The following is a 23,445-nucleotide window of genomic DNA, read 5'->3' on the forward strand; positions in this document are numbered from 1 at the left end:
CGGGCATGGAGCCAGCAGAGACACAGCTGGTCCCTGAGTAGCCCCAGGCTGAACCACAACACATATCTGATGAAACATGCAATTGTATATGCCTGAAACTTGTGAACTCTTGTTTATATGCATATAAGGGAAACCATGATTTTCTATTACATCTGAACCAGATTGTGGTCTCACTGGCGAGGGAATGAAGGAATGAATATTTACTTATACCAGGCTTCGTGGTAGCCATGTTTTTTTTTTCTGGATTGATTTCTGTTATTCAAATTGATCCAATGATAAAATGACTATATTTGCAACAGGGGATGAGAGAAACAACACTTGTAAATAGAATAGAATAGAATAGAATAGAATTTTTATTGGCCAAGTGTGATTGGACACACAAGGAATTTGTCTTGGTGCATATGCTCTCAGCATCCATAAAATAAGATATACATTTGTCAAGAATCATGTGGTACAACACTTAATGATTGTCATAGGGGTCAAATAAGCAATGAAGAAGCAATATTAATAAAAATCTTAGGATATAAGCAACATGTTACACTCATACAGTCAACATGGGAGGAAATGGGTGATAGGAATGATGAGAAAAACTAGTAGAATAGAAGTGCAGATTTAGTAGAAAGTCTGACAGTATTGAGGGAATTATTTGTTTAGTAGAGTGATGGCGTTCGGAAAAAAACTGTTCTTGTGTCTAGTTGTCTTAGTGTGCAGTGCTCTGTAGCGACGTTTTGAGGGTAGTATTTGAAACAATTTGTTTCCAGGATGTGAGGGGTCAGTAAATATTTTCCCCGCCCTCTTTTTGACTCATGCAGTATACAGGTCCTCAATGGAAGGCAAGTTGGCAGCAATTGTTTTTTCTGCAGTTCTGATTATCCTCTGAAGTCTGTGTCGGTCCTGTTGGGTTGCAGCACCAAACCAGACAGTTATAGAGGTGCAGATGACAGACTCAATGATTCCTCTGTAGAACTGTATCAGCAGCTCCTTGGGCAGTTTGAGCTTCCTGAGCTGACACAGAAAAAACATTCTTTGTTGTGCTTTTTTGATGATGTTTTTGATGTTAGGTGACCATTTTAGGTCTTGAGATATGATAGAACCTAGAAATTTGAAGGTCTCTACTGTTGATACTGTGTTGTCTAGTATTGTGAGAGGTGGAAGGGGGAAAGGAATAAAAATAAAATGATGGATGTTGGGGTTTTACTTTCCCTCTTTCTGTTTGAAAATCACAATTCAGTGGAGCAATAAAGTAAGCAGTGCAGCTTAGAGTTTCAAGAAGAATGGAATAACTAGTATTGAATTCTCTTATAAAATTTTACCTTTGATGCAATCATTGCATAGGTAAGTTGAATTTTGTATCTAATAAAAGAACAGAGTCTGTTTTAGGAGTCAGTAGTTATGTCAAACTCACTCCAAAATCAAAATATGAAACAAATAAATGCAATGAATGTAAGTAGTGATGGGTGAACCTAACCCGCACAATTCGGGCCTGTACCAAATTTTGCGGTGTTCGGTATGCCGAACCGAAACCCAAAAGTTTTCCAAACTTCGGGCAAAGTTCGGGGTCGTGTTCAGTGTTCGGAGCATTGACGTCACCGGCAGGTTGCTAAGGACGCCAAGGTGATCACTTCCTGGATTCCATGGAATCTAGGAAGCGATCACCTTGGCGTCCTTAGCAACCTGCCGGTGATGTCAAAGCTCCTCCCCCAGAATCTCTTCGTGGGAGGGATTCCCCGTTCGGGTTCGAGTTCGGGTTCGACCAATTTTTGCGTAAGGTTCATCCGAACTTGCCGAACCCGAACACCGTTGGTTTCCCCCATCACTAAATGTAAGCCCTTCTGTTTACATTAAAATAAAAACATGAAACAAAATAAAAACAACATTTCTAAAACAGCTTCTATGACTGCAGCTGCCAGATCAGAAATCACATCTTGAAAAATGAACAACCAATAAAAAGGAGGATCTGTTTGAATCATTTGTTGTTGTTGTTAAACAGGGAAATAGACACTTAATGCTATGAAAGACAAAGCGAGAGAGAGAAAGACTACTACTTTCCATTCAAAATTATTATGGTGATGGGTTTTTAAATTTATTTTTCAAAAGCCATCGCTTAAAAATTACTGAAGTTCACAATTAATAAAAAATGCCATCACTAAGACATCTCCCTTTTAAAGTGGCTGACTCCCAAGTGCTTTTAACAATCACTAAGTTGTGTCCAATAGAGTAAATTCTCTTTCTGAAATTCCATTTGAATGAATGGTGATGTGCCCGGGCACTTTTGAGTGACCATATGTAACAATAGTTGCTAATCACCAATTTTCCAGAAACTAGTCCCCCGGTTAACCTAAAATGACAAACAGTTAACAATGCACATACTCTGCAGTGAAAATGCACTGGCTTTCTAATTGTGTTCTTGTATGAAAGAGAACAACTGTGAAAATGACATCCCATATGTTGCCCATCACAATGCACATTAAGCAAAGCGAGTATAAAGAGAAAGAAGTGATGAAATCTGTGCCAAAATTTACTTAACAATGGCTTCAGCATTGGATGAAGGGAACAGTCAATCCCTATCAGCTTTATAGCCACATTACAAAAAAAGAACCAAACCCAAACCTGTTATTACAATGTAATTAGAAGAATACATAGGTTTTATTTGGAATTTTGTTAGCAGTTCATTAGACTTTTATAGAGCTTCAATGTATTTTGGAGTTGGTTCAGGCTCTGTTAAATGTGTTTTCATGTTTCTGGTCCAGCTAAAGAGTAAAAAAGAGAGAGAGGATGGAGGGAGAGAGAAAAAGAGGGAGAGAGGCTGAACTATAATTCTTTAAGAAAAATATAAGCACTCTAAACATATTCACTCTGCTTTTACAAAGAGGAGTGTCTGTGAGGACACAGATGATTTCTTCATCTCTGTATGCTGGTAAGAAGAATAATTTTTGCAATGAAAAAAAAGCAACAAAGATATTAACATCTATTTAGTAATCATGTGAATCTAGGAATACTGTATACTGCAATTTTTCTGGGTTCCAGATGTCCTGAGAAGAAAGGCAGATGTTTTACCCAGAAAACAAATTATTATTATTATGTCAGTACAACACACCAAACGAGATCACTATGCTGGATTTCGTATTTCATCACCAGTCGAGCGATTCCCAAGCACCTAGGACTGTGTAATGTAGCGGCGAATTATGTTTGCCGATCCCAGTAATGTGGCCTTTTGCAATTGACAGATGGAGATTTTGTCAATTCCGATGGTTTTCAAATGTCTGCTGAGATCCTTTGGTACTGCGCCCAGCGTGCCAAGTACCACTGGGACCACTTTCACTGGCTTATGCCAGAGTCGTTGCAGCTCGATTTTTAGATCTTCGTATTTCACTAATTTCTCTAGCTGCTACTCCTCAATTCTGCTGTCTCCTGGGATTGCGATGTCGATGATCCATACTTTCTTTTTCTCCATGATCACAATGTTTGGTGTGCTATGCTTCAGAATTCGGTCAGTGTGAAGTCGGAAGTCCCAGAGTAGTTTTGCTTGCTCATTTTCGACCACTTTTTCGGGCTTATGATCCCACCAGTTCTTTGCCACTGGTAAATGGTAGTTCCGGCACAAGTTCCAGTGGATTATAATATATTATTATTATTATTATTATTATTATTATTATTATTATTATTATTATTATTATTTAGATTTGTATGCCAAAAATTCAGGTGGTTTTACTCAACAAAAAGAGTAAACAAATAGCAGGGATTTTTGATCCCAGTCAGATGATGAAGGAGACATTAAAGTGGAGAAGCCACTCTTAGATGCTAGATTCAGGAGATTACAAAACAGACAACAACACGTATGGTAAAAGGAAGCAATTTTGTAGCTTTAACTCTAGGGGGTTTGCTGACCACTCCCAGTAGGTATAAAAGCAAAGGGTCTTGGGAAATTCTCGGTGGGGTTTCAATGTTGATTCATGGATGCTGTGTTAGAGCTGGGGTGCTCGAAAATGCCCCCCTAAAAATCTGATTTCGACTTTGCAAAAGTTCTTTGCTAGATACTGCATATCTGTTAGAAATCGGTGAGATGAATTTTATCCTTTATTATCCATTCTCTATTTTATCTTGCTAGAATGCAATTAGGCCAAAGTTGGCACCTTTCCTGGATGCTTATCTGATAACTTCGCAGCAGAGAAAAATATTCCCTGAACATTTAAAAACTGCTTTCTGCCTGAAAATGCTGCTTTTCCAAATAAAGAATGTAATTCAAAGCTGAAATAGTGGTTTTTAGTCATTTGTTTCAATCTGAAAAAACCAGGATAGAACACCACCTATCTCAAATTTGTTTGTTTGTTTGTTTGTTTGTTTGTTTGTTTGTTTGTTTGTTTATTTATTTATTTATTTATTTATTTATTTATTTATTTATTTATTTATTTATTTATTTATTTATTTATTTATTTATTTATTTATTTATTTATTTATTTATTTATTTATTTATTTATTTATTTATTTATTTATTTATTTATTTATTTATTTATTTATTTATTTATTTATTTATTTATTTATTTATTTATTTATTTATTTATTTATTTATTTATTTATTTATTTATTGGATTTGTATGCCGCCCCTCTCCGTAGACTCGGCAGCAGCTCACAGCAATAATATAGAGTCTCCTGCTTGAGCAAGGGGTTGGTCTGAAGACCTCTAAGGTCCCTTCCTACTCAATTCTGATTGAGTGATTAGTGAAAGATTAGAAGATGCAGAGAGACTGGTCCATAGAATTTGAACATGATTGAATGGATAACATTATCATAATAGAGTGAACTTACCATGTTTTTTGGAATATAGAAGGCACTTTTTTCCTCCCTAAAAGAAGGTGGAAATGTCAGTGCATCTCATACATCAAATATAGCAATTTTTGGCCTCCTGAATCCCTACCCTCTATATCTTGTTTTCACAAAAAAATGGCCCATTTTTGGAAAAACAGGATGCACAGAGGGCTTGGGATGGTGGAAACATTTTTTCTTGTTTTTCTCTTCGAAATTTTGGTGTGTCTTATATTCTGGTGCATCTTATAGTCTGAAAAATATGGTACGGTGTTCTGTCTGGCTCTATGGTAAGAGTCTCCCAAAAATTCAAGGGTACAAAATTCAGACACACACGCTTGAAAGTTCAAAAACAATGTTCTTTATCACAAAAATTCAAAAGAAACAAAGCACCCTTTTTGTATTGCAAAGAGCACTCGTCCCAAAACAACCTGGTATTCTGTACAATCCCCTTAATCAGTCATTAAGTACTTAGCTAGCAGCTGTGAAGAAACGTCACAGCCCTTCTTCTTCCACGAAGTGAAACACACACACTTTGCTCTGCTTTGGTTTCACAGTCATGAAAAATCAACAAACAAATTCCGGAAACAGCAAGGCACAGTCCTGAAGAACAACGATCAGATAATCTTTATTTTATTTATTAAATTTGTATGCCGTCCCTCTCCATAGACTCTGCCACAACGGCCAAGCCAACACACTGCTATTTATATCAGCAGCTCTAATTACTGGAGCCCAACCCAAACACAGGTGGCCTCTCTTATCTCCTGTAATATTCCTGCAATTTCTGCAATTGGTCTCTTCTATGCATAATTCTGTACATGCGTGGGTCTAATACTTCCTCATCCGAATCAACTGAAGATAATGGAGATTGGCTTCCTGGGCTGTGTGCCAAGCCCCCCTCTTCCAAGTCACCCCCACCTTCTTCTTCGTCCGAGGAAACTGCACTACCTGCCTCTGTCGGCAATAAAACAGGTCTATGACATGTTGATGTTTCCCCTGCATCAACCTCCACATTCCTTGGGGCAGGAGCTGGGCCAGAGTCAACCACAACAGTAGGGTACACTTATCTCGATTTCCTCGTCCTAGATTATGATGAGATGAGATAAGTTCTTCTACTCCTTCTTCTCTGCTCTTTCTGCTCTCTGATGAACACAAGATAAATCAGGACTAGCTAAATCAGCAAAGCTCTAGAAAAGAAAAAGGAAATAGAAATAGTTCATATTTCTTAAATGACTGCCTTTGTACTCTTTTAAAAGGCCTCCCTGGAAACATAACTCTCACAGTAACAAAAAAGACAGAGTTATTTGGTCCAGGGCCAATCACATCAAAGCAAGGATTTTCCCTAGTCTAAAACAAAATGGATAGAGCTAAGTAGTGTGTGTGTGTGTGTGTGTGTGTGAGAGAGAGAGAGAGAGAGAGAGAGAGAGAGAGAGAGAAGTGGGAGTGCCACACAAAGCAGTGAAAATGTGCTAACATTTTTTAGTTTCCCCACAACAGAGCAGAAAATGAATTCAGGAAACATAATATGTTAACAGTAAGATTATTATTCCCATTGTTGTTCCCAGTACTATTAATATTTCTATCATGCACATAAGAATAAGAGGTCCAAAGTGATTGACATAAACACACATCTTGTCACAGATGTTTTCTTCAAGTCTTTGATGTCATTGAACTACAAATCCTATACAGCGGTACCTCTACTTAAGAATGCTTCTACTTAAGAACTTTTCTAGATAAGAACCGGGTGTTCAAGATTTTTTTTGCCTCTTCTTAAGAACCATTTTCTACTTAAGAACCCAAGCCCAGAAAAATTTCCCAGGAAATTTGAGAGTGGCACGAAGGCCCAGCTAGTTTCCTGCCCTTCCCCCTTTAATCCTGGCCATCTCAGGCTTTCCTGGGCTGTCAGAGGAGCCTTTCGGTGATGTTTAAGGAGGCTTTGGCAGTCCAGAGTGAACAAAGCATTTTCCTTTCTCTGGGCGCTTGGAGAGGGAATAAACCTCTGCCATCGCCCAGAGAAAAGAAACGCTCCGGGCAGTGACTGTCCTCCTCCTCTTCTTCTTCCTCCTCCTCCTACCCAAATTCTGAGCTTTTATTTCTTTCCTAATGGGTTTGCACACATTATTTGCTTTTACATTGATTCCTATGGGAAAAATTGCTTCTACTTACAAACTTTTCTACTTAAGAACCTAGTCACAGAAGGAATTAAGTTCTTAAGTAGAGGTCCCACTGTAATTGCAAACTAATATGGTAGCTAGAATCAATGATTATTCTCTTCCACTCATCTAGACGATGCCCATAAGTTGTGTAAAAATGCCTGATAAATCATTTAGAGGTACATTAACCACTTTATCTTGTAGTCATGGTGAAGCCCAACAGACCATGTTCCCCTATGCTCTGTTTTTCACTGTAATTTTTTTTTTTGCTAACCTCCCTATCTAGCTTGGGGTAGCTGAGCAACAGAAATCTATTTTCTGTTATGGCAAAGGTTAAACAAGTTAGATTATTACATAGCATGGAAAACAGGAAACCATGCTGATGGAGCCTTTACGTGCCCGAGCCTTATATTAATGGATCAATAAAGCACCCCTTGGTGTAATACATACTCTCTCACATCTTCAGGGTCCATTTTATGGGAGGTTTGTTATTGTTTTTGTCAATCTGGGATGGAAAAGGCAAGAATGAGGGTCAAATTGATTGCTAATAGCTCAAAGCAACCAGGCTTTGATGCAAACAACTCTAAGGTTTCTATAGAGACAGTGGAAAACGTTCACAACACCAGAAAGATGTTTCTTACTAACTATATAATGCCAGTTATAGAAAATGGATGTGTCCTATCTTTCTTCTGGAAGCCATAAACTAGCACAGCCACTTTTGTCACCCATTATCAATAACCTTCCTTAGCAAAGCTACTGAGACTCCAAAATGGTAGCTATTTCATTCTCAGTGGTAGAAGAAAGAACTACCATATATCAAAAGATGGATTGATTTGATTTAAATCCCGTTTCTTCCAAGAGCCCAAGGTTGTCCACATAGACGCTCCTTCTCTGATTTTTCCACAACATCTGTGCAGCAGATGTTCAGCTAAGAGATAGTGACTGACTAAAATTACTGAGTGAGCTTTTATTAGCTGAAGTGTACAAGAATTTCAACACTTCAAGTCTGGACTTTAACCATATCATCATATTGTTCCTTCAGTGTGTTTCATGTACTGTGAAGCTGGTTTACAGATATTCATCATTTATCTGTATAGGGAAAAGCTTGATTCTATGACCCTGTACATTTCTGATCACCATTCCTGCTTTTAATAATTGGATACCTTGGTGTGTTTTGCTCTGTATGCCCGTCACAGTTCTTGACCTTATGTTAGCTTCTGTTCATAAAGAATTTTTAAAAGTGCATGTGTATGGCTGGCAGTCGACTTGAACTTGACTCTGCCGGCTTTTGTTCCAGTCTCTTAACCTTTGCCCATTCTGCTATTTGGGGGTCAATGACACTTTATTGTAGATATCCACATTTGAATTTTTACCAGTGGCAATGGGAAGAAAGGATGTAGTCCAAATTTTTATTGCCCACAAGATCATATGCTGCAACATCCTGCCTGTCAACAACTACTTCAGCTTCAACCGCAATAACACATGAGCACGCAACAGGTTCAAACTTAATATCAACCGCTCCAAACTTGACTGTAAAAAATATGACTTTAGCAATCGAGTTGTTGAAGCATGGAACTCATTACCAGACTCCGTGGTGTCAACCCCCAACATTTTTCCCTTAGACTTTCCACGGTTGACTTCTCCAGATTCCTTAGAGGTCAGTAAGGGGCGAGCATAAGTGCACTAGTGTGCCTTCCGTCCCCTGTCCAATTGTCTCTCCTATATTTTATATATCTTTTCTCCCATCCATATATCCTTCCTCTACTCTTCATTGATGTATTCTATTCTCATATCTCTTCTTCTATCCCTTCCCTGATATTTACTACTACACGTTTTTATTCTCCTTAACTTTCAATTTGTATTGGACAAAATAAATAAATAAAAATAAATAAATAAATTTGATCTACGTGGTCAGATTTTATTACCACTCTGTATCATTGATTGATTGATTGATTGATTGACTTATTAGAGTTGAAAGGGACCTTGCAGGTCATCTAGTCCAACCCCTGTTCAAGCAGGAATGCTACACCAGCCCATTCAGATGGCAGTCTAATCTCTTCTTGAATATGTCAAGTGTTGGGGTGTTCACAAGTTTCAAGTTTCAAGTTTTATTGGATTTATATGCCGCCGCTCTCCGAAAACTCAGGGCGGCTAACAACAATCATAAACAATGTACAATAAAATCCAATACTAAAAGCAAATTTAAACCCCCTTAATATATAAAAACCAAACATACATACAAGCTGGCCGACCGTTCCATTGGTTGATCACCCTCACCATCAGAAAGTTCTTCCTTATTTCCAGGTTCAATCTCTCCTTGGTCAGTTTCTATCTGTTGCTCTTGATCTGGCTCACTGGTGCCCTGGAAAATAGTGTGACTCCCTCCTCTCTGTGGCAACCTCCTCAATTACCTGTATACAGTACTACTATCATGTCCCCCCTGGCCCTACTTTTTGCTAGATTATCCATGCCCAGTTCCAGCAACCTCTCTTCGTATGTCTTGGTTTCCAGTCTCTTTATCATTTTGGTTGCTCTCTTCTGTACCTTTTCCAGAGTTTCTATGTCCCTTTTGTAGTGAGGTGACCAGAGTCGAATGCAGTACTCCAGGTGTGGTCTGACCAGGGCATTATATAATGGCATTAGTACTTCCGTAGTCTTGGAGTGTATCCCTCTGTTGATGCAGTTTAAGATTGTGTTGACTTTTTTCTTCCCTAATTTAAAAATGGGTCTATGCAGAATGGGAATAGGGGTGGGAATAGGTAGAGAGAGTTCCTGGGCAATTCCTGGGCTACCGCACGAATCCCAGCAGCCGATAAGGTCCCACAGAGTTGGCCTTCTCCGGGTCCCGTCGACTAAACAATGTCGCCTGGCGGGCCCCAGGGGAAGAGCCTTCTCTGTGGCGGCCCCGGCCCTCTGGAATCAACTCCCCCCGGGAGATTAGAACTGCTCTCACCCTCCTTGTCTTCCGTAAACTACTTAAGACCCACCTATACCGCCAGGCATGGGGGATTTGAGACACCTTTCCCCCAGGCTTATTATAATTTATGTTTGGTATGTATGTGCTGTTTGTTTTTTAATTATGATAGGGTTTTTAGGGGTTTTTTTTAATATTAGATTTGTGCCAGCATAATATTGTTTTTATTGTTGTTGTGAGCCGCCCCGAGTCTTCGGAGAGGGGCAGCATACAAATCTAATAAATTATTATTATTATTATTATTATTATTATTATTATTATTATTATTATTATTATTGGCCCACCACCATAGCACTATACTTGTGATTGCTCTTACTTTCTGTTACAGTTTTCATATTTTTCTATTGATTTTACTTTGTATGTTTCCATAGTATTTTTTAGAAAGCTGCTTAAGGCATGTTTTCATCTATTATTTTAACCTATCAGTTTTGATTGGAAAGACACACTTTAACTGTAAAACCTTTCATGATTTCTTTGACTGGGAAGCATTAGATAAATTATTTCAAGAGAGAAGAATATGTACCACAATCTGACAATTCTGGTTTGTGAGGGCACTGCCCATGACAGTACAGTCCTTTCAAAGGGCAACTTCCAGCAGTTATATTTATTGCCATGGGATGCAAGGCACTGAAAGATCTAACCCAAGTTGGATCTCTCAGTGATCCAACTGAAACTTGGTACAACCCAAGTTGTACCATGTTTCTGGTACAAATAAAGAAAATGTAGGGCATGGTTTTCCATCCATTGGAAAATTCCATCCGTTGGCAAATTTAACATATGAGGATTTCAACTCCCATAATTTCCCAACTGGTATTCTGGTGAAGTATCATGTATGTATCATGTAGGGGTGAGTACAAGTGCACTAGAGTGCCTTCCATCCCCTGTCCTATTGCTCTCCTATATCTCCTATACCTTTCTTCTATTCTTATATCTCTTCCTCTATTCTTTTATTGATATGTTCTATTACTATACCTTCTTTTCTATTATTTCTTAGATATATTTTACTATGAGTATCTCCTCTTTAACTTTCATCATGTATTTTACTATGTGTATATAGATATATAACCACTAAAACCTTCATTGTGTATTGGACTAACTAACTAACTGAATGAATGAATGAATGAATGAATGAATGAAAGAAAGAAAGAATGAATGAATGAATGAATGAATGAATGAATGAATGAATGAATGAATGAATGAATGAATGAGCCGGGGTGGCGCAGCAGGTAGAGTTCTATACCGCAGGCCACTGAAGCTGACTGTAGATCTATAGGTCAGCAGTTATTCTTATTTATTCTTATTATTATTTATTAGATTTGTATACCACCCATCTCCAAAGAGTCATGAGTTCAAATCTCATCACCGGCTCAAGGTTGACTCAGCCTTTCATCCTTCGGGTAAAATGAGGACATGGATTGTGGGGGCAATATGCTGGCTCGGTTAAAAAGTGCTATTGCTAACATGTTGTAAGCCTCCCTGAGTCTAAAGAGAAGGGCGGCATAAAAAATTGAATAAATAAATTAAATAAATAAAATTTTGAAGTTGCCAGTTGGGAAAGCCTGCTTTAGGGCTACCAAATTGGAGATTTGATGCCAGATAACCAGCCTGACTTGTAAAAGTCTATGGGATCAGCTGTGCCTCATGATTAGATTAGCTATAAAGCAGGAAAACATGCTTTCTAGCTCATAGAAACATAGAAACATAGAAACATAGAAACATAGAAACATAGAAACATAGAAACATAGAAGTCTGACGGCAGAAAAAGACCTCATGGTCCATCTAGTCTGCCCTTATACTATTTTCTGTATTTTATCTTAGGATGGATATATGTTTATCCCAGGTATGTTTAAATTCAGTTACTGTGCATTTATCTACCACATCTGCTGGAAGTTTGTTCCAAGGATCTACTACTCTTTCAGTAAAATAATATTTTTTCATGTTGCTTTTGATCTTTCCCCCAACTAACTTCAGATTGTGTCCCCTTGTTCTTGTGTTCACTTTCCTATTAAAAACACTTCCCTCTTGAACCTTATTTAATCCTTTAACATATGTAAATGTTTCGATCCTGCCCCCCTCCCTTTCCCTTCTGTCCTCCAGACTATGCAGATTGAGTTCATTATGTCTTTCCTGATAAATTTATGCTTAAGACCTTCCACCATTCTTGTAGCCCGTCTGTTTTTAACTATTGGATTTGTACTGTGTTTCGTTGTTGTGAGCTGCCCCGAGTGTCTGGAGAGGGGCGGCATACAAATCTAAATAATAATAATAATAATAATAATAATAATAATAATAATAATAATAACAACAACAACAACAACAACAACAACAACAACAACTCTGTTATTCTGTATATTGCACAACCCTCCTAGATACATTCCTTTCCTTACAAGCAAATATAAATTTGTGGCTACAACTTGCCTATAAGGCAAATGAGCTTCTGCCAATATATCAACTCTGCTCTAGTGCTACAGTATGTTATTCTAGTCCATTAGCTTGGAGATAAGAGATTTTTACAACTTAAACTATTCCTGTCATCTATATCCTTTAGCCACTGTTTTTTTTTCCTTACACAAGTCTGAGATTTCATTTTACAGTTTTCAAGAATAGTCAGACTATTGAAAGGAAGTTTAATGATGGTTAGTTCCAACAGCCAACCCCAAACTGACAGCCCATTGAGAAATCAGCTGCTATTCTATACAAAACAGAGAAAGACTTGATTAAGAACTTTCTAATAGTGCAACAGAAAAGTGTCTACTTATGTCACTAATTCTCAGGAAGTGCCTAATTTCTCACTCTTAAGAGAAAATTAAAAACCTGAAATAGTTTCAGGTTATAAAAATCCTCTAATAAAAGTGTTTTCTTATTAAATTTCGTGACAGTTCTAATCTCTGCTTATTGAAAGTCTCTCTCTCTCTCTCTCTCCACCAATGTCATAATTTTAAATCCCATGGATGACCAAATTCATAATTTTAAATCCCACAGACCCTAATTCATAATTTTAGGTCCCGCTGGCCACTAATATTATTTTTTTTTAAATGAATACATTAGTAAAATAACGATCAGAGAACTTCCATTTTATTAATATGAAACGAACCTATGTAATATAACAAAATGATAAATGCTTATTTAATCATAACAAAATATTTAAAGGCTGCTTATTAAAATTATTTTGTTAGTGTAATTATTGCAAAATAATTGAAGCTTGTTTGATGGTGGCTTGCTGATGTTGTTGGGAAAATCAGTCCCATATTCCATAGCTGGAGCGGCAGCCCCTTCTTTTCCTTTCCTTTCCTTTTCTTTCCTTTCCTTTCCTTTCATTCCATTCCATTCCATTCCATTTCATTTCATTCTCTTTCCTTGCCTTTTTTCTCCTCTCCTTTCCTTTCCTTCTTTCCTCTCCTTTCCTTTCTTCTTCTTCCTTTCCTTTCCTCTTTCCTCTCCTTTCCTTTCATCTTCTACCTTTCCTTTCCTCTTCTTTCTTTCATTCCCTTTTTTCCTTTCCTTCTTTCCTTTCTTTTTCTTTTCCTTTTCCATCACCCGGGTGGAGGAGCTGCTCTAGGATGACCCAAGGGCCAGTCCTGTGACTACCACAGCTCTGGAATATGGGACCAGATCATGATGGGGCTGGAAATCTCTCCTCTGTCTATATCTCTCTGCTTAACTGATTCTTCCTCTGGTCTCTGACCTCCTAATTTTCTTGTCCCGTCACCCAAAGAAGAGGACACAGTTACTCTTTTGGACCTCAGGGATGCTGCAGCTTTGTGTTTCCGTGTGCAGACTGGATTAATTGCTCTCCACCATATCAAGCCCAGGGACCAAGATTTCTCCACTGGCCACCAAAATTTTCTCGTGGACCACTAGTTATCTGCAGACCACCGGTTGATGACCTGTGACCTAGGGAACACTTTCCTTTAAATGCTTCCTTTGAGTATTATAGAATAATTATCAAAATCTTGCTTTATCTAGAAAATGTCTACATTAGAAACAATCTCACTTCTTTAAAGCATTCGCAAGAAATCAATAGAAACTATGGAAGCTGCTGAGCCTCATTGATTTCAATGGATTTCAGTCCAACAATCATGCATAAAAGGCTCAATGACTATGTAAATTTGCATCAAGTATTGCAACAACTTCTTTTAACAAAAGTCTTTATATGTTGACTTGGGCCATTAATTTTCTCTAATGTTCCCTTCATGGGCTTTTTTAAAACCTGTTTTATAATTGCCATAAATTGCTTTGGCATGATGATGAGTTCATAGGAATAAATAAATCACAATCAATCAATCATCGATTTGTAGTTTACATGGCTTGGAAAAATCTTAGAGCTTTGGGAAAAGTTGGTCATTTAGTCCAGTGGTCCGCAAAATAAATTTGGTGGTCCACAGAAAAATTATTTGTATCTTTGAGTCTTCGGAGAGAGGCGGCATACAAATCTAATAAATCTTAATCATAAATCTTAATCTATATTGCACTAAATCAGGGATCCTCAAACTACCACCCCTGGGCTAGATATGTGCAATGAACATTAGTTTTGCTGCAGAGAGTCTCTCCCTTTGGGGTCTTTTTGTGCGGGTTGGATGAAGGCAGAAATTCTGACTTGGGGTCTGCTTCAACCTCCTGATTTGGGGTTTGGGGCAAAGGCTGGAGGGAAGTGTTGCAGGTGGTGAAGAGCTGGGAGGACCTGTTCCAGTGGGACTATATCATAGCCTGGAACTGGATGACCATCTCAGCCCACTGAGCCTCCAAATGCCAGTAGCCAGTCTTGCGCTCCCACAGGTTTTCCCTCTGCTTGAAAAGCCTATGCTCATAATCTCAGTGAGGTGCTTCTGCTGAGCCTCCTTTTCAGTCAGATCCAAGTTGAACTAATCCAGCTGTTTTGCCAACTCTTTCTCATGGTGGATGCTTAACTCCAACCACTGCTTCCTGTTGGTGCCCTAAGGAGCCCAGGAAGACTAATGAGGAGTGGTAGGGAGGGGGAAATAGAGGCTGACGAGATGCCCCTCGACATGAGTGACATTGAGTTGGCCATGCCTGTTGTGATTGGCTCTGGGTCAGCTCCTGCTCTGAGGACTGTGGATGTTGGCTTGGGAGAATTCTCACGTTCTCAGAGGCCGGTTTTACTGCCAACAGCTTCGGACAGTGAAGATTCTGTGTCAAAGGCAGACTCTGGGAGTGAATCAGGATCGGATGGTGGGGTAGATACAGGCAGTCCATTAGCTAATGACTCCATTAATGGGGCATCAGACTCAGAGGACGAGAGATTAATAGATGTTCGCATGCGCAGGTTTATGACAAGAAGGGAGCAACTGCGCAAGTATCATAGACGATAAGGGAGGGCATATGTGGCTGGGGCAATTAGGCTAATTGGGCTGCTGATAAATTGCCAGCGCCACTGAGAGCGTGCGTGGGAGATTATCCATTTGGAGAAGGACAAGTGTTGTTTGATCTGAACTGTTCCAGGATTTACAAAGACTTTTTGGATATTTCACAGTTAAGTACAGTTTGTGGACTCTTGAAGGGGGGTGACTGTGACGTCTTCACGGCTGCCTTTATCTGCTTTGTTTTTGTTTTTGCTTTTCACAGCATTCCAGGCTTGTGGTTTGTGGGAGAACACTTCGGCTGTTTAAAGTGTGTGTGTACAATACTTTTGTTTTGATAAACTAACTCTCTGTTTACTTTACAACAGCATGTGTGTTTGAATTTACACTTCTGACTTAATTGGGGCTCCTAACATGAAGCCTGGCATACCAATGCCCACCCAGTCACATGACCACCTAGCCATACCCACCCAGCCGGTCATTAGGCAGATCATATTAGTGATCCGTGGGATTTAAAATTATGAATTTAGTTGTCCTTGAGTTCCAAAAGGTTGGTGACCTCTGATTTAGTCCATGTCACTATTCAATAATCTATTTTAGTGAGAGACCCATTCAGCCCTTCAGTGTTCTGAACAGACTACTTTATGGTACTAATAAATCAACAGGATTTATTTGTGTATTTTGATATATATATTGTGTATCTCCTAATATAAAGCTTGAATCTCCTTTCCTTTAATGTCGCTCTTCTTGTTTTATTCTTGCTCTCACATTCAACAGAGAACGGGGTGTAGGGTTTCCTGTTTGAGCAGGGTGTCGAACTAGAAAGACCTACAAGGTCCCTTCCAATGATTCTGCAATTTTGATATTATATAATGGACTGTATTTTCTCCCTTTCCTGCACTCCTCCCTCCCTCCCTCCCTTTCTCCAGCACTCCCATCCCCAATCAAGCTGCTTTTGGCTTATGGGATATACAAAATACGACATTAATAGTAAGCCATACAATTAAAACTCCAGTGAAAATCAGAAACAACAACATTCAAATGATAAAGGGAAAAAAAAACCTGTTACAATAATTACGTCAAGAGAATGTCTCCTGAAATAAATTACATTTTGATACTTATGTTGTTGTGTATTCCTTTATAATTCTTGTATAGCATTTATAGCTTTATAATTCTTGTATCATCGTCAGGCATGGGGGAATTGAAATTTCCCTTCCCCCTAGGCTCATAGAATTTATACATGGTATGCTTGTATGTATGAGTGGTTTTTTAAATTGCGGTTTTTTAGATTGTTTTAATATTAGATTTGTTTACATTGTCTTTTTATATTGTTGTGAGCCGCCCCGAGTCTTCGGAGAGGGGCGGCATACAAATCTAATAAATACAAATACAAATACAAATTTTTAAATCTATCTAGCTTTGTTGTATGTTTTTTTGGACAGCTAGTGCCTAAACTGAACAGATTGAATTAAATTACTGAGTATTCCTAATTGTTTTAACCATGGTCCATAAAACTGGGCTTCCTGATCCATGATCATCATGATAGTTCTCCTGTAATCCAGTCCATTTTCTCCTTCTCTCCTTTAAAGCTCAGTGTTCTAAATTGGACACACTAATTTCAAAGTAACCTAACTAGCAATTAATACAATTTATTATGTGATTTGAATGCCATTTTTTTGTTGAGAGGGTCAACATTTTGTTTTCCTTTTTATCATGTTGCTAACTCATATTCAGCTGGTGGTAGATTTTTCTTGTATGAAGTGTCATCAAACCAGTCATCCCAAGTTCTCTACCTATATCTATAAGTCAATTTCATTAATTGAACTTAGAACAATGTACGATGGATGGTCCCATTGCAAGATGGATTTGTAGTTGGGAGAAGAACCATAACTCACACTTAATCCTTAATGCATCCATGTCCACCTAAAGTGAGATATGCAGTAGAATCCCTTAAGGTTCTGTCTTGGGTCAATACTCTGCAACATCTTCATAAATTATTTTGATGAAAGAGTAGAAGGGATGCTTATAAAATCTGCCAATGACACAAAGTTGGAAGAATTGATAAAAAGATCTGGATATCCTCCCACAACGTCAAAAGAGCCATTGCAGTTTTTGGCTGCATCAATAGTGATATATTATATATGTGGAATATTCTGTTCAGTTCTGGCCACAATAATACAAAAAGAATAGGGAAGAACTAGAAAGAATGCAAAGAAGAGGGACAAATATAGCAAGGGGCTTGGTATGTTAATCCTAAAGAAGAGATGGCAAAAGGGAGACATGATAGAAATCTTCCAATAAATGTAGAATAGAATAGAATAGAATAGAGTAGAATAGAGTAGAATAGAGTAGAGTAGAGTAGAGTAGAGTAGAGTAGAGTAGGGTAGGGCAGGGCAGGGCAGGGCAGGGCAGGGCAGGGTAGGATAGGATAGAATAGAATAGAATAGAATAGAATATTGGCCAAGTGTGATTGGACACACAAGGAATTTGTCTTGGAGCATATGCTCTCAGTATACATAAAAGAAAAAGATACATTTGTCAAGAATCATGTGATACAATACTTAAGGATTGTCATAGGGGTCAAATAAGCAATGAAGAAACAATCAATATTAATAAAAACCTTAGGATACAAGCAACAAGTTACAGTCATACAGTCCTAAGTGGGAGGAAAAGGATGATAGGAATTATGAGAAAAAACTAGTAGAAATAGAAGTGCAGACTTAGTAAAATGTTTGACAGTGTTAAGGGAATTATTTGATTAGTAGAATGAGGGCCTTCGGGGGGAAATTGTTCTTGTGTCTGGTTGTCTTGCTCTGCAGTGCTCTGCAGTAACGTTTTGAGGGTAGGAGTTGAAGCAGTTTGTGTCCAGGATGTGAGGTGTCTGTAAATATTTTCCCCACCCTCTTTTTGACTCGTGCAGTATACAGGTCCTTAGTGGAAGGCTGGTTGGCAGCGATTATTTTTTCTGCAGTTCTGATTATCCTCTGAAGTCTGTGTCAGTCTTGTTGGGTTGCAGAACCAAACCAGACAGTTATAGAGGTGCCGATGACAGACTCAATGATTCCTCTGTAGAACTGTATCAGCAGCTCCTTGGGCAGTTTGAGCTTCCTGAGTTAGCGCAGAAAGAACATTCTTTGCTGTGCTTTTTTGATGATGTTTTTGATGTTAGGTGACCATTTTAGGTCTTGATATATGATAGAACCTATAAATTTGAAGGTCTCTACTGTTGATATTGTGTTGTCTAGTATTGTGAAAGGTGCGAAATGTTTACTTCTTCCTGGGGGGGGGGGGTACAACAAAAAATAATTGAGAAACACTGCATTCGTTTAATGTTATTTGCAAATCTGACTACTATCCCTTCCATTTTATCTTCTATACTATTCAGAAATACTTTAGAAAGCACAGATTCCGATGGGGCCCTGGAGAATACATTTATTTATTATTTATTTATTTATTTATTACTTAGATTTGTATGCCGCCCCTCTCCGAAGACTCGGGGCGGCTCACAACATGTAGAAACAAATCATAAGCAATCAGGCAAATTTAAAATATTTAAATATTTAAAAACCCCATATACTAACAGTCATACACACAGACATACCATGCATAAATTAAACGTGCCCAGGGGGAGATGTTTCAGTTCCCCCATGCCTGACGGCAAAGGTGGGTTTTAAGGAGTTTACGGAAGGCAGGAAGAGTAGGGGCAGTTCTAATCTCCGGGGGGAGTTGGTTCCAGAGGGCCGGGGCCGCCACAGAGAAGGCTCTTCCCCTGGGGCCCGCCAACCGACATTGTTTAGTTGACGGGACCCAGAGAAGGCCCACTCTGTGGGACCTAATCGGTCGCTGGGATTCGTGCGGCAGGAGGCGGTCTCGGAGATATTCTGGTCCGATGCCATGAAGGGCTTTAAAGGTCATAACCAACACTTTGAATTGTGACCGGAAATTGATCGGCAGCCAATGCAGACTGCGGAGTGATGGTGAAACATGGGCATACCTAGGTAGGCCCATGACTGCTCTCGCAGCTGCATTTTGCACGATCTGAAGTTTCCGAACACTTTTCAAAGGTAGCCCCATGTAGAGAGCATTACAGTAGTCGAACCTCGAGGTGATGAGGGCATGAGTGACTGTGAGCAATGAGTCCCGGTCCAGATAGGGCCGCAACTGGTGCACCAGGCGAACCTGGGCAAACGCCCCCCTCACCACAGCTGAAAGATGTTGTTCTAATGTGAGCTGTGGATCGAGGAGGACGCCCAAGTTGCGGACCCTCTCTGAGGGGGTCAACAATTCCCCCCCCAGGGTGATGGACGGACAGATGGGATTGTCCTTGGGAGGCAGAACCCACAGCCACTCCGTCTTATCCGGGTTGAGCTTGAGTCTGTTGACACCCATCCAGGCCCCAACAGCCTCCAGGCACCGGCACATCACTTCCACCGCTTCGTTGACTGGGCATGGGGTGGAGATGTAAAGCTGGGTATCATCCGCATATTGATGATACCTCACCCCATGTCCTTGGATGATCTCGCCCAGCGGTTTCATGTAGATGTTGAATAGCAGGGGGGACAGGACCGACCCCTGAGGCACCCCACAAGGGAGAAACCTAGGAGTCGACCTCTGGCCCCCCACTATACTGTTTATATATTTATATATATATTTATACTGTTGATACCCGCAGTGGGTTGCTCCTGGTTCGGATGGTTCTTAGAATTGGTAGAGATCGTGGGAGGCTCCGCCCACTCACCTGGGATGTTCTGCACATGTGCAAAAGCATCACATGTGCATGCAAACTGGTGGTGATCTACTTTAGAACCCGCCACTGGTCGATAGCTTTCTTTGTGATGAGAAGGGCTAATCAATTGTCTGATACAGCGTTTGGATCAAAGAATGAATAGACATAATGTATCCAGCATTATTTCTGATGGACAAGCATATGATAACTATTTTCATGAATCTTTGAATGTCAACCAAAGTCTACAGTTATATTTAGTTAGTTAGTTAGTTAGTTAGTTAGTTAGTTAGTTAGTTAGTCCAATACATAATACACATTGAAGAGAAAGATATGTAATAATATAAGTAAAGAAAAGAATAGAAGAAAGGATATAAAACTATAGGTGAACATATTAGAAAGGAAGAAAAGATAAATGAGATAAGGAGAGACAATTGGACAGGGGATGGAAGGCACACTGGTGCACTTATGCATGCCCCTTACTGACCTCTAAGGAACCTGGAGTGGTCAATCGTGGATAGTCTAAGGGAAAAATGTTGGGGGTTGGGGTTGACACTACTGAGTCAGGTAATGAGTTCCACGCTTCGACAACTCGGTTGCTGAAGTCATATTTTTTACAATCAAGTTTGGAGCGGTTAATATTAAGTTTGAATCTGTTGCATGCTCTTGGGTTGTTGTGATTGAAGCTGAAGTAGTCATTGACAGGTAGATCGTTGCAGCATATGATCTTGCGTGCAATACTTAGATCGTGTTTTAGGCGACATAGTTCTAAGCTTTCTAGACCTAGGATTAATACACTCATGCCTACCCAGCTACAAGTTACTATTTCACTCCTTGGTTGGCCCCCAAGAGGAATGAAGCTGTTCTTAGAGCATACTATAAGATGTATGATATATGAATGAGAATATACATCCCTTGAGCCAAACAGAATTAAACAAGCCCACATGAAGTATGAATAAAATTAGGTTTAACATTTCCCTTCTGATTAATAATAATACTGAACAGCAGAGCCTGATCACTGTTAAGACAAAGACCATCCATTTGGTTTGCAGCCTTTGGGTTACAGATTTCACTTCTTCCAGACCAAGTGAAGCTTTATCACCTGGAGGAGCCACAGAGCCTGCTTACTGAAGAAATAACAACAAAGAACCATATAGAAAAAACTTTGGAATGCCTTTAATCAAGAGAAAAGCAAACCATGATCAAGGATTTTTGTTCTCAACTTCATCCTGTTTAACACCCCCCCCCCCCTTTTTGTTACATTATAGCATGACAATTTTGGGATGTTATTAAAAACATGAATCAATCCCTATTATGAAAATGGTTAAAGTTTAAAACCAGTATTCCCAATCCTGGCAGATATCATTTCTGCTGGGGGCTCAGACTAAAAGTCTCAGAATCACAGACATAAATTAGCACCGAGGAAGTTCCAAGTGAGAATGAGACAACAGGGAGAGATGAATCAGCTGCTTTAAGCCTACACAAGTTTTCTCTTTGTCCAAGGAGAGATTTATTCCACTGAATTTTCTATGTCTTGTTCCAAAATCAGAAAACAAGGTAGTATAAATTTACACAATGGAATTTTGGGTATGCACTTTCTTCTTTATCAATTACCTGTGTTTGTCTTTCCTATGTTCTGTCTGGGTCACTCCGAAAGCTATGACCAACCCAAAAAGATAAGCCAGACACACCGGTTGAATCCAAACACAGTTTTATAATGGTAAAGAGAAAAGAAGCCAACAGAAAAGGTCCTTACAGGTCAGGAAAGCACTGGAACTCCAAAAGTAACACGAAAGCAATTGTTCAAACAGAAACACAGGATCCTTAATGCCAAACGAGGCTGTTGAACTAACAGACACAAACCTCCCACCGGTCTTCAAGGCTGCTGGGCCACGAGCCAGGAACAAAAACGCTGAGAGGAAATGCAGATAACACCAACTCCACTTTGATAACACTCCACGCTGCCGAAAGGGTTCGCATGCCTTATAAACCCTTCCCTGCTAATGAGGACCACACCCAACCCCCAGGTGCTCCTCATTCAGCACTGATAATATCTACGCAGTTGAGTTCTCCTTTGATCTATGCGTCTCTGTCGCATACTAATGATAGCTTGTGCTTCGTCATCCAGGGACTCCAAGGAATCCAGAGAATCCAAGCTACTTGCTTGAGAGAGCCCTTCCCCAAGGCTCCCAGGCCTTGCTTCATCGTCACTTTCTTGACTGCTGTCTCCACTGTCTGACTGCAAAGACCTCTCCTCTCCGCTCTCAGACTCCCCCGGGCATGGAGCCAGCAGAGACGCAGCTGGTCTTTGATCTGGCTCAGGCTGAACCACAACATCCTAAAATGTGTATTTTTATTAGAGAACTGTCAGGTCGAAGCCATCATTTTGAGTTACAGACTTTGGCCTGCAGACAAGTAAAAAAGGACTGTGGGCATTGGAGAGGGGTGGTTGCATGAGAGGGAAAGAGACTAGCCGCAGATACTTTCCAGTGATTCAAGGCCACCCTTTGTTCAGCACCAGCCAGAAGTACAGAGGAGGATTGTGGATGTTGAGAGAACTGGAGTTGTCCATTGTGGATGTTGAGAGAACTGGAGTTGTCCATGAATTTGTGGGTGTGGGGACAAAGGATGAACCTTAACCTGGATGGAGAACTGTAGGAAAAGTTAGTATTGGGTGGACTACAATTCGTAACCAACATAGCTCTGTCAATAAATTGGAACTTGGAAAAAGGCTAAGGCTTGGATTCTGATTTATTTCTTAGATGTTATTTGGAATGCTGACAAAACTACATTACAATGTTTAGATTGTTCCCTCCTCCCTCCCTTCTCCTTCCCTCTTTTCTTTCTTTCTTTCCATCCATCCATCTATCTTTGTCCATTGCAGAAGTATCTATTTGTTAGGCAGTGGTTGGTCATATCTAATATTGATTGATTGATTGATTGATTTGTTTGCTTGCTTGCTTGCTTGCTTGCTTGCTTGCTTGCTTGCTTGCTTGCTTGCTTGCTTGCTTGCTTGCTTGCTTGCTTGCTTGCTTGCTTGCTTGCTTGCTTGCTTGCTTGCTTGCTTGCTTGCTCTGAAGCCTAGGGAAAGCGAAAAACAGGTGTAGCCTTGTGTGCCAGGAATGGGGACGACTGCATGGAATTATGGGTGTGAGTCAGGGCAGATTGTTATTACTGCTGCTACCAATCCACTTGTGCATGCAGCTTCGGTTGTCTTGTGTATGTGCGCTCACTATGCTCAGGAAGCAAAAACACACTAGAATCTTGTCAGGGGATATGAGCATGTATGAAATTTTGGCAATTTTTTACTTCCATGCATACACAGAAGAAAAAAAATCACTAAAATCTCACATGCATCCCCTCGCAAGAGTTTGCTTCTGCGCATGCGCATGAAACAAAAAATACAAACAACTGAAGAAAAAAGATGGCAGTGCCCATAGGAATGCCACTGGGGCTGTTGTGTGCAAATTGCAC

The sequence above is a fragment of the Erythrolamprus reginae genome, chromosome 4 (assembly GCF_031021105.1).
Source record: "Erythrolamprus reginae isolate rEryReg1 chromosome 4, rEryReg1.hap1, whole genome shotgun sequence".
NCBI classification, from domain to species: Eukaryota; Metazoa; Chordata; class Lepidosauria; order Squamata; family Dipsadidae; genus Erythrolamprus; species Erythrolamprus reginae.